The sequence below is a fragment of the Silene latifolia genome, chromosome 2 (assembly GCF_048544455.1).
Source record: "Silene latifolia isolate original U9 population chromosome 2, ASM4854445v1, whole genome shotgun sequence".
In the NCBI taxonomy this organism is placed as follows: Eukaryota; Viridiplantae; Streptophyta; class Magnoliopsida; order Caryophyllales; family Caryophyllaceae; genus Silene; species Silene latifolia.
The window spans coordinates 111,463,268-111,475,136 of NC_133527.1; positions in this window are offsets into that span (position 1 = coordinate 111,463,268).

An 11,869-nucleotide genomic window follows, 5' to 3' on the forward strand; every position below is an offset into this window, starting at 1 on the left:
CGGGCAGGGATGAGTCTTCACGAGATTTGATAGTAATAGCGAGTAGCCTTTGAGTTGTAACCATTATATTGTTTGTTGCTTTTAAATCACTTGGAATATAACATAATAGTTCTTTTATCGACATTTGATTATTACTGTCCTCGGGCAACCGAGATGGTAATGCCCTTATATGCTAAGGAAGGCCTAGTTAAGGCTCCTCTGGATATGGGGCTGTTACACCTTCTACTCCAAACCCCAATTGTGACACCCTTAAGACACCACTAGTTGCAATAGAAATCTCATCTCAATTCCCGTCCCTTGGGATCCGACCTTTACTTGCCTCTTTACTAATTGTAGAGTTGTTGGTGAAGTTATAAATTGTGTTTTGGTCTAGGTGCTCTTGACGACAAGTACTGAAAACTAAACCCCACGAGGGATCACGACCAACTGTCGAGATACCATAGATTATTTTCTTTCACTACTACCTGCAAATGAATCAAATACAACTTTTAGGTACGCAAGCTAAGTTGGGTCCTTTATGGTTAGTGACTCTATATATTTGATCCTTTCTAACCCATACTTGTCTTGTTATTCTTTTGGCTTTAACATTGGGTTGTCTTGGTCTTTGTCTAACAATCAGAACATAAGGTACTCTAGGTTTTGTTCTAACAAAAGTAGCTCTAGGTTTAGTACCTTCATGAGATGCTCTAGGTTTAGAGTTATGAACTTTAGGCTTGAATGTATGCTTTCGATTCTCATTTATTTTGTTTGATTTTGAAGGAACAGATGAGTAATCAAAAGCCATATCATAAGTCCATCTAAACTCATTATTGCGTTCTTCGTTGTCGTTAGATTCATCTATAGTTGAGACATCATCTTCCACTATGAATTCATAAGTCTTAACAGATTCAACATTCTTTTGCTTATCCGAAGCAAGTTTGACACAATTGACTTGTATATGTCCAGTAGAGCCACAGTAATTGCAAATCAAATATTCTGGAAGATTAACATATTTTCTTTTTCTGAAATCGTGATCAGAAGGATTAGATTTGCATTTATCATGGTCTCTACGGCTATAGCATTCATAACCAAGTCCCATCTTCATGTTATTATCAGATTGTTCAGTGAGGAAGTTTAAAACTTTTGTGCTTCCTTCCCATTTATCATGAACTTTTCGTGCATGTAAGAGTAATTCTTTCAAGGACTCAATTTCTTTTTCACATTTTGAATGATCTACACTTGAATCCTTGGAAGAGTTGCCTTTCTCATAGTCTTCACAAAATTTATCAAAACGTTCATTCAAGACACGTTTCTCATTTTCATGTTGTTCCTTAAGTCCAGACATACTATCACTAGCTTCTTTCAATTGCTTAGAGAGAAATATAATTTCTCTCTTGTGTTCGGAAACCACACTATCTTTGCCATTGAGTTCATCTTTTAAAATCTCATTGACTTTCTTCAACTCAGAAGTTATAGCATCACTAGCTGTAACTTTAGCTTGAAGATGCTTAATGTTGAGTTTGAGCTCTGAAGTTATGGCATTACTAGCCTTAACTTTTGATTCAAGAGCGTTTTCTCAGCATTTGTCATGTCTGAAGTTATAGCTGGGGTAGCCATAACATTAGATTTGAGCTTTTTGGCTTTGGCTTTTAGAAGTTGGTTTTCCTCAGCAATATCTAGAATTTGTTCCTTAAGGTCTTTTAACTCTAGACTTTGTTCATGACAATGATCAAGGAATTGTTCAAAATACTTAATTAAATTATCCTTAGAAAGTTTCTTAACTTGCTTTTTGAGTTCAAGAAAACTTACCTCTTCATCCTCCTGAATCAATCAAATTTCCAACGAGACACATCTCAGCATTTGAAGCATTACTTTCATTGTCGCTGTCGGAGAATAGGTCAAGACTGACGCTGCTTAGGCAAAGATTGGCAGTCTCTTCTTCATCTTCGGATTCGCCATCTTCAGAGTCCAAGTCTCCCTAACAATATGCCATCATTACTTGCTTGAATTCCTTCTTTGTTTTGTCACGTTGATTTTTGTCTTTAATTTTCTTCCATGTAGGGCAATCTTTGATCATGTGATCATTATCACCACACTTCAAGCATCCACGGTTAGAGAAAGACCATTTTACCTAAGAATTTTTCTTGAGAGTTTGCATTGATTTGTTATTTGTTTTATTTTGATTTTGATTGAAAGCCTTTTTCCTAAAACGTTTAACAAACAACACGGTTTCATCTTCAATGTCTGAAGAGTCATTAATCTTGCTAGACTCAGCTTGTAAGGCCATCTTTTTGCTTGTACCAGCATCCTCCTCATCCTGATTCAGAGTAATCTCGTGAACCATTAAGGTTCCGAGTAGCTCCTGATAGGATAACGAAGTTAGGTCCTTACATTCCTCTATGACAGACACTTTATGTCTCCATCTGCGAGACATGCTTCTGAGAATCTTTCTAGCAATTTCCTCGGAGTCAAAAGTTCTTCCTAAATACTTTAGCTCATTGATGATGCTAGAAAAGCGAGAGGACATGCTGTCAACTGACTCGTTTTGCTCCATGGCAAACATCTCGTATTTTCGCATTAGTAATGCCATACGTTGCTTTTTTACAATAGTGGTTCCCTCATAGGCTAATTCTAGATCATCCCATATTTCCTTGGTAGATGAACTGGTTGAGAAACGATCGAATTTAGTAGCAATCATACCGTTTTGCAATAAGCTTATTGCTTTTGAATTCTTCTCAGCCTTTTTATAATCCGCCTCAATATAGTCTTCTTCTTTCTTTTCGACGGTAGTGCCATTATTGGTTGCAAGTAAGATCTTATTCGGACCATTCTTGATAATCAACCAACACTCCCAGTCGTTTCCTTTAATGAAATGGGTCATCATATTTTTCCATAAACCATAGTTCTTCCCATTGAATATAGGACACTTAAGGTGTTTGGAATCCATTTGATAAAAAAAATAAATGCAGCGGAAAAAAGATAAATAGACTCAAAAAAAATAGATCAGACTCTAGCCGTTAGGCTTATCAAGAGCACGAGGCTCTGATACCAATTGAGGAGTCTATTGATCGAATACGAAAGAGGAGGGGTGAATTGAGTATTAAAAATGATGACCGCTTTTTCGAAATATATGATGTAAAATTAATTATTTGATTTTATTGATTAAAATCAACTAATTAATTATACTAATAAGCGCAAAATCGAAATAACAAAAATAAAGAGAGAGAGAGAGAGAAAGAGAGACACACAGGATTTTTGAAGTGGTTCAGTTTCACAAGTCAAAACCTACGTCCACTATTCTCGATTAATAATTTTTAGTACCTTTCTACGGATTACAAAAATTATCAATCCACTCGTATAATCAACTATATGATTATAACTCAGATTGAGTATCGCTAAATCCTCTAGGTTGCTCTTACGTTAATAAGAAAAGTACAACGATAAATACTAATCTCACGTTATGCGAGTGAGTATACTATCTTTGTGCACTTAGTATCCTATAACGATTTTTCTTCGAGTGATTGACAAAATTGATGCGCAACTTTTGTATAAGCAATTTGTAAAATAAGAATTAAAGCTCAAAGAATTTTGCTTAAAATATTTTTCTCTCTAAAAGTGTAGATGTGTGTCACTTTTAAATGATGAATGAATGAGAGTATTTATAGTTGTAGAGAATTAGGGTTTAGGAATGTTCTGGAATGTATAAAACCCTAAACGACTTGACGAACAAGTAAGAGGCAAGGAATGGAGGAATTCGGCCTCCTAGGGTTTCGGCCACTAGGGTTTCGACCTCCTAGGGTTTTGGCCGACCCATTCGGTCCCTCTTGCTTCCATAGTCCACAACAAATCGAGATAGAATTCAGTTAAAACTCTAGGTTGCATGACGATATAAATATCGTGTTACAAACCAATAGTTTATTCAACTTAAATTCTTATTAATTAATTCCAATTAAAATAAATACTCTCTTATTTTTATAAATCACTAAAAATATATTTTCCAAAAATTAACGCATTATTTTTGTCTAGCAATGAAGTTATGGCTATGAGGTCATAACTTCACTAACCTTTAAATCAAACAAAGTAATACCATTACCGGATGACGACCTATACTATCTAATCTTCAGTGGATCTTCAGTAAACGAATCGTCTCTTCACAAGTCTCTCATCTTGAGTCTCGTGGTTGATTTCTGATCTTGATCTTGCTTGAATACAACGATCAAGTGTCCTCGAAGTTGTACCTCCTTGGTCCAAACTTCAAGCTTGCGTCTTGTAATTGTTCCTTTCTAAATTAAGACTTAAGCACACAATTACAGGCATATGTTTATAATATTAAGTCCACATACAAATCAGTACTGTCATTATCAAAACAATTAATTAGGACTAAAGGTCCAACAGTTGTGCTGGTTCATGTTGTGAGGTTGGTATTTCAAGTGGTAGAGTGTAGAAGTCAATCTAGATGGAGTGTTAGACAGTTGATGATGATGATGACATGGGGGATAGTATTTCTGGGGAGTAGTGACCTATGTCGGAGGAGTAGTGATGTCGCCTTGTTTCCGTATCTTGTGCTTTGGGAAAGGTGAGTTGAACTTCGGGGACGAAGTTCTTTTTAAGGGGGGAAGACTGTAATACCCGCCCTTTTAAGGAACCGTTGACCAGCGTTGACCGACCTTGGGAGAAGTAATGGTTCTTAGGATTACGTGCCATAGTTACCTTGTGTCTTGAGTTGTGGGTGGTACTCGATAGAGTAGAGGCTACTCGATCGAGTAGGGGCCACTCGATCGAGTACGTTATTTACTCGATCGAGTAGCGTCTTTTCAGCGAGGGTTTATAATCTTGTTTTCCTAAAACCGCAAATCATTTCCGCTTCCTTCTTCAAAACCTAGATGTCGTCCCTTCTTCTTCCCTTCACCATATGCCTTCCATGGGAGCCTTTGAAGGTCCTTGTGCCCTAGGAGTGCATAGCTTGAGTCGGGTAGCGATCCTTTTCCAGATTTCCTCATGTAGGTATGTCGTCATCATCATCCGTATCTTTGTCTTTTCAGTTAGGGTTAGAATGGTAGTGATAGATGTTGCTTGTTTGCTGGGTATTGCGTGTATGGACATGGAATTGTCGCAGTCGCTTAAAGGTAGGTTCGCCTACTCAGATTCTGTTGAATGTCTAGAGTGTCGGTTGTTGTGTGATGTTGTATTGTTGTGGTGACCGTATAGTTGAATATACTTGGTAGTTAGTTGGTGTATACTGGATGTCAGTTGTTGTTGTATTACAGCTGTTTGTGATTGTTTGTCTCTGGTTCTCGAGGTGCGTCCTTGGCTGAGTGGAGTCACTTGCGAGAGTGGCTTCACGCCCTAGTTTCGCCCTCCGTGGAACCCGCCACGGGAGGGGATGTGCACATTAATGGGACAGGGTTATCGCTCGGTATGATGAGCGGGGCTTAGGTAGGAACGGCTGCGATCCCCCACTGGCAGGGCTGGTCCAGTGGACAGTCAGTGACGGAGATTGATTGGAGTGGGTATGATTGTGTGAGACTGGTTGTGTTTGTATTGTGTTGATGGTTGTTGTTGGTTAATGTTGTGTCTTATCTCAGTTACTGACCTTGTGTGGTTGTCTTGTTTGTTTATGTGTCTGCCGTGATCCCTTATGGTGAGCAGTCAGTCTTAGCAGGTGTTGATGTGGTTGATAGCTGGAGTCATGGCAGGGGTGTGTCGTCACGAGTTCTGATAGAGATTGTGACCATAGCAATATAACTGTAATATGTGTAGTTGAGTGCACGCTTCTAAATAACTTTAATCTGGTTAACTTCGCTCCTAGATCAGAAGATTGGAATGAACAGACCTTTCCCTTCTCGTAGTAGATTATCTAGACTATTTATGACTGAGTTAGTAAACTGCCATGGTGAACCGAAATCCTGACATACCTCTCCTTATCTGATCAATCTTAGCTTTTTCTCATCTTTATCGCTCTTATCTTTATTTCTCTTGCCTTACATCTTCAGTAGTTTAGAAAAAGAATTTAAAACCCCCAATTGTGACCCGACAGACGTGCTTAGCAAATAGATACTTAGCCTCCCTGTGGAGATCGACCCTACTTACCGCTAGCTTTTGTTAGTTGTACTTAGGTATTTATTTTTGGTACCTAACGACGGTATCAGTTTACAAAATTTTTGGGGTGGCAGTATCCTTCTCCTTAAAGGGGTAGTTAAAAGCATCTATAAACTATGCAAAGACTTCCTCTGGGGTACTGATAATGGAGTTAGAAGACATGTGTTTAAAAGCTGGCAATCCCTATGTTTACCTAAGCAGGAAGGAGGGATTGGTATTCTGGAAATCTTATCCTGGAACATGTCCCAAATGATCTCTTGAGTTTGGAAGCTTGTCTATAGGTCTCACAACCTGTGGGCTAGATGGACCAAGCAGTACATTTTAAAAGATTCTGATATCTGGCAAGCTAAAGCAAGTCCAAGTTTCTCATGGTATTGGCACAATGTTCTTTATGCAAGAGATCATCTTCTGAGTACAACGGGGTCTCCCTCCCTGGCTATTCAATGCCTTCAGAATTGCACCCATAGACTGAAGTTTCAATGTTCAGCCTACTATGAACTCATAACACATAGAGGAGCTGTGTTACCCTGGTGGAAAGTTGTTCACAGTGACACCAGTGTTCCTAAACACAGATTCATCACCCTTCTCACTGTTCAAGCCTGTCTTCGTAATATAGGTAGGCTGATTGGCAGGGGTATTTATTTGGTCAATCGTTGCTCTCTTTGTGAGTCTGCTTCTAAGAGTGCTAGCCACCTTTTCTTTGTCTGCTCTTATGCTCAAAATATTTGGATTGCTCTGCTGGATTGGTCTCAGGTTACCTATACTCCTACTAATCTACCTGGTACTTTTTCCTGGATTCTTCAAACTCCAAGTCTGGAAAAGAGACACATAGGGAGCTGCTGACTGCTTGCTACTATCTACTACCTGTGGCAGGAGCACAACAGACGAATTTTTGTTGGCCTTCAACGGACTCCAGAAGTCCTTGGGCATCTTATTCGATTTGCTGCGTGTAGGCGTTTGTGTCTATAGGTTTTTGGATGGTTTGAGTTTGTGGTTTTTCATTGTTGGGTTTTATCTTGGGTGACCATACTGGTTAACCCTTGTAGAAACTGGTCCAAGGTCATGTATTGTTTCGATTTCAATTAATATATTGATCCTTGCAGCAGCTGCAAAAAAAAAAAAAAAAAAAAAAAAAAAAAAAAAAAACATAATAATAATAATAATAATAATAATAATAATAATAACGGTAATGATAAATATAGCCCTCAGGGCTGTATTTAAGAACTAAATTAATTCCCAAAATGCAATTAAATTAGGAATTTAAGACACAATTACGCGTAAATTGATGTCATTAATGTTTGATTTAAGGTTTTCATTACTTTTTTGGCACCTTAAATACAGCCCTAATAATAATAATAATAATAATAATAATAATAATAATAATAATAATAATAATAATAATAATAATAATAATAATAATAATAATAATAATAATAATACTAATAATAATAATAATAATAATAATAATAATAATAATAATAATAATAATAATCTATGATTTAAGGTTTTCATTACTTTTTGCGCGCATCCTTTTTTTTAATAAAAAAATAAATAAATAAAATAATAATAGTAGTAGTAGTAGTAGTAGTAGTAGTAGTAGTAGTAGTAGTAGTAGTAATAATAATAATAATAATAATAATAATAATAATAAACAGTCTTTCTCTCTCTTGTCGGTTAGAGAGATTTTTCTCTCAAGAAGGACGACGCCATTGATGCCCAATCCTTCCTCCATGGCTAGAGGGAGAGGACGCCCGCCAAAATCAAGCACTTTTTCAGCTTCCTTGCAAGATTCCGATTCCAATGGTACTAATTTTCCTCCCTTAACTTCGAATTGTACTCTGGGTAAAGCTCGTCTTCGCAATTCTCCAAGTAGTAATTCTATGGTTTCTCAAGCTTCTTCGTCCCCTACTGTTGTGATTTCTTCTCCTCCTGTTTCCCCGACTATTGTGGACCCGCTGGTTTGTGCAAACTCGTCTGGGTCAAACTTGGGTCCTTCTCCGGAAACAGGGGAAGCCATGGATGCACCTGTTCCTCCTTTGGGGAATCCTAATCCTAGCTTTCAACAACCTTCTCTTGTTCCTTCTGCTAATCCCCCTGTTGCCCCTACCCCTCCCATTCCTCCACCTTTGGGGAAAAATTGGGCGGATGTCGCCAAGGGTAAGGGTACCATTGGTATGAGCTTGTTCTTTGATGAAGACAGTGCTAAATCCACTGAAATTGACATTCTTATGGATGAGGTTCAGGATGAAGTTGAGAAATGGAAGTTCACTCTCATGGGTAATGTTCTTGGTGCTAAACCCACTCAGAAACAGGTCTCGGATTTTTTTCAGAAAAGTTGGAACCATGGTCCTTTGCCTCTTGTTCAATACTTCAAGAAACGGTGGTTCAGTTTCAAATTTGACACTGAGGAAGTCATGAATGAAGTTTTAAGACGAGGTCCTTGGAAAGTTGGTTCAAACTCTCTGATATTGAAACAATGGTCTCCTTATTTCTCTTGTATCATGGAAAGTGTTGCCTTAGTGCCTACATGGGTTCTATTCCCTGATTTGGATCCTTATATGTGGACTGACTCTATCCTCAGCAAGATGGCCAGCAAGATTGGTAAGCCCGTCTTTGCTGACCTGCACACTACTTGCAAAGCTAGGCTCTCTTTTGCTAGGGTCCTTGTAGAAGTTTATATCTCCAAAGATTTGCCTGATCATGTTGTTATCAATGCCCCTTTCATTGGTCATTCTATTCAGAGGGTAGTCTATGAATGGCTTCCATACTACTGTCATACTTGTCACAAAATTGGTCATAATTCTGCAAACTGCAAGAGGAACAAGCCTCCTGCTCCAAAGAACCATGATGACAAAGTGGTTGAGAAGCCTACTAAGCTTGCCAAGAAGGTTTACAAGCCTGTTGTGAAACCTGTCTCTGTAGTTGCTCATCCTGCTGTGCATCCTGCCTCAGAATGCCACTTGCTAGGTGGTACCTCAGCACCATTGAGTGGAGATTCAGTTGCCCAGAAGGAGGGGATGGACTCAGAATGCTCTGAGCTATGTCCTCCTACTCTTGATGTGCCTCTAGATTCTCCCTCTACTGGTGCTGAAATGCACTCAGAATGCAGTGTGCTAGGGCATGACACAGGTCAGGAACTGGACAGCTCAGAGTTGGGTTTTGTAGAGCCTTTCTCCCCTGTGAGAAATTCTGATCCAGGTCTGCTTACTTCTCCTAATAAGTTCAGTGTTTTGCAGAAGGATGTCCCTTCAAGTAACATTGATTTGGATTCTGTTCCTTTAGTGGCTGAAACCCCTGATCCACACTTAACATGATCATATCATCCTGGAATATTAGGGGCCTAAATAAGCTTGTTAAGCAAATAGAGGTTAATAAGTTTCTGACTCAGAATAAACTGGATATCCTTGGTATCTTGGAAACCAGAGTTAAGGAAAATAAGTCTCAGAGGATTCTGAGAAATAAATTTAGGGGTTATAGCTCTTTTTGCAATTATAGTAAGCACTATAATGGTAGGATTTGGCTAGTTTGGAATCTTTCCACTACTAGAGTCACCATGTTGCAGGTTCATGCCCAAGTCTTACATTGCCATGTTCATCACTTGGCTACTGGTAGAGCTTTTCATCTGTCTGTAGTCTATGGTAGTAATTGTTCTGTCAAGAGGGCTTCTCTTTGGGATAGTTTGACTGCTATGGCTCCTCAGGTTGGACCCTGGGTTGTCATGGGTGATTTTAACATTGTTAGATATAGCCATGAGAAAATTGGTAACCTTCCTACTCACTTACCTGATATGTTGGACTTTAATAATTGCCTCTCTTCATGTGGCCTTGATGATATGCAAGGGACTGGCAATGATTTTACTTGGTTTAATAAACAAGACCCCTCTACTAGGGTTTATTCTAAGCTTGATAGGATTTTGGTCAATGGTGACTGGCTTCTCACCTTTACTCAGACTGCTGCCCAATTCTTACCTCCTGGGGTTTCTGATCACTGTCCAGCTTTACTGACTTTCCCTGGGGATCCAGCACCCAAGAAGCAGTTTAAATTCCTTGACTGTTGGATTGATCACCCTGATTTCCATCATCAGGTTGCTGCTGCTTGGAGTAGTAGGGTCACTGGAAACTCCATGTTTAGGTTTATGGCTAAGCTCAAGAATACTAGGGCTTACCTCAAACAGTTGCATGCTGCTCACTTTTCCAATATAAATGATAGAATTGATAAAGTAAGAGCTGAGCTGAATCAATGCTTCACTGATCTTCAACTTAACCCTCTTTCTGAGGAACTTATCCTCAAAGAAAAGGAGTTATCAGTGGATTTTTGGAAACTAAAGGATGCTGAAGCTAAGATCCTGATTCAAAGAGCAAAAATACATGATATTAAACTTAATGATGCTGGGTCTAAATTCTTTTCCACAAAGATTAAGGAGAGACAGCAGAGTCAGCTCATTGGAGAAATCCAGGATTTAGATGGTTGTACTCATCATGGGCTCCATGAGGTGGGTGAGACTTTTGTTGACTACTATAAGCAGCTCCTTGGTTCTTCTACCTCTGTCCAGAGTATGGATCTCTCTTCTATTGCTCAGGGTGGGTGCCTAGATGACTATGATAAGATGCTGCTCACTGAACCTGTGTCCAGGGTAGAGATCAAAGCTGCTTTATTCTCCATAGGTTCTAACAAGAGCCCTGGCCTTGATGGTTTTTCTTCTGGCTTTTTCAAAGCCACTTGGGACATAGTTGTTGATGACTTCTGCCTTGCTGTTACTGATTTCTTCAAGACTGGATTCATGCCTAAGCAGGCCAATGTCACTCTTATATCCCTTATTCCTACAAAGAAAGTGGTCTATACTGTCAAAGATTTTAGGCCTATCTCCTGTTGCTCTGTAATCTATAAGACTATTAGCAAGATTTTGACAAATAGACTGCAGAAGGTAGTAGCTAAGCTAGTTGGTTATGAGCAGGCTGCTTTTGTACCTGGTAGGAGCCTACATGAAAATGTAATGTTAACTCAGAGCTTAGTTAAGGGATACCAAAGGAAATACCTCACTCCCAGATGCATGCTCAAAGTTGACATAAGCAAGGCCTTTGATTCTATCCAGTGGTCTTTCCTCTCTAATATGCTTACCACTCTGAACTTCCCTGCAGTTTTCATCAAATGGATTATGGGGTGTGTTACTGGTGCCTGGTTTACTCTTAAAGTTAATGGATCAAATTATGGTTTTTTCAAAGACAGGAGTGGAGTTAGGCAAGGGGACCCTCTGTCTCCCCTACTTTTTGTCCTCAGTATGGAGATGCTCTCTAGGCTTCTTAGGACAATGTGCACCACCCAGGATGTCTCATATCACCCTAAATGTGTGAAGCTTGGCCTCACACATCTCATTTTTGCTGATGACCTCATGGTCTTCACGAGGGGAGATTTGCCATCTGTTCAAAAAATTGCTGACATTCTGAAACTATTTGCTAGCTGGTCTGGATTGAATGCTAATTTTGAGAAGTCTGAGGCTTATTTTAGTGGAGTCACCTCTGCTCTGAAGCAGCTCATTCTTAATGCCATTGGACTAAAAGAAGGCTCTTTCCCCTTTAGATACCTTGGTCTTCCTATACATCCTTCCAGACTCACTAGTACCATGTATGATCCTATTATTCTTAAAGTGCAGCACATTGCTTGCAGTTGTGCAGTCAAATTCCTCTCCTATGCTGGTAAAACTGAAGTTCTCAATTCCATGGTCTTTGTTTTGGAGAACTTTTGGTGTGGTAACCTGCTCTTGCCACGGAATGTATGTGTCACCATTGCAAAG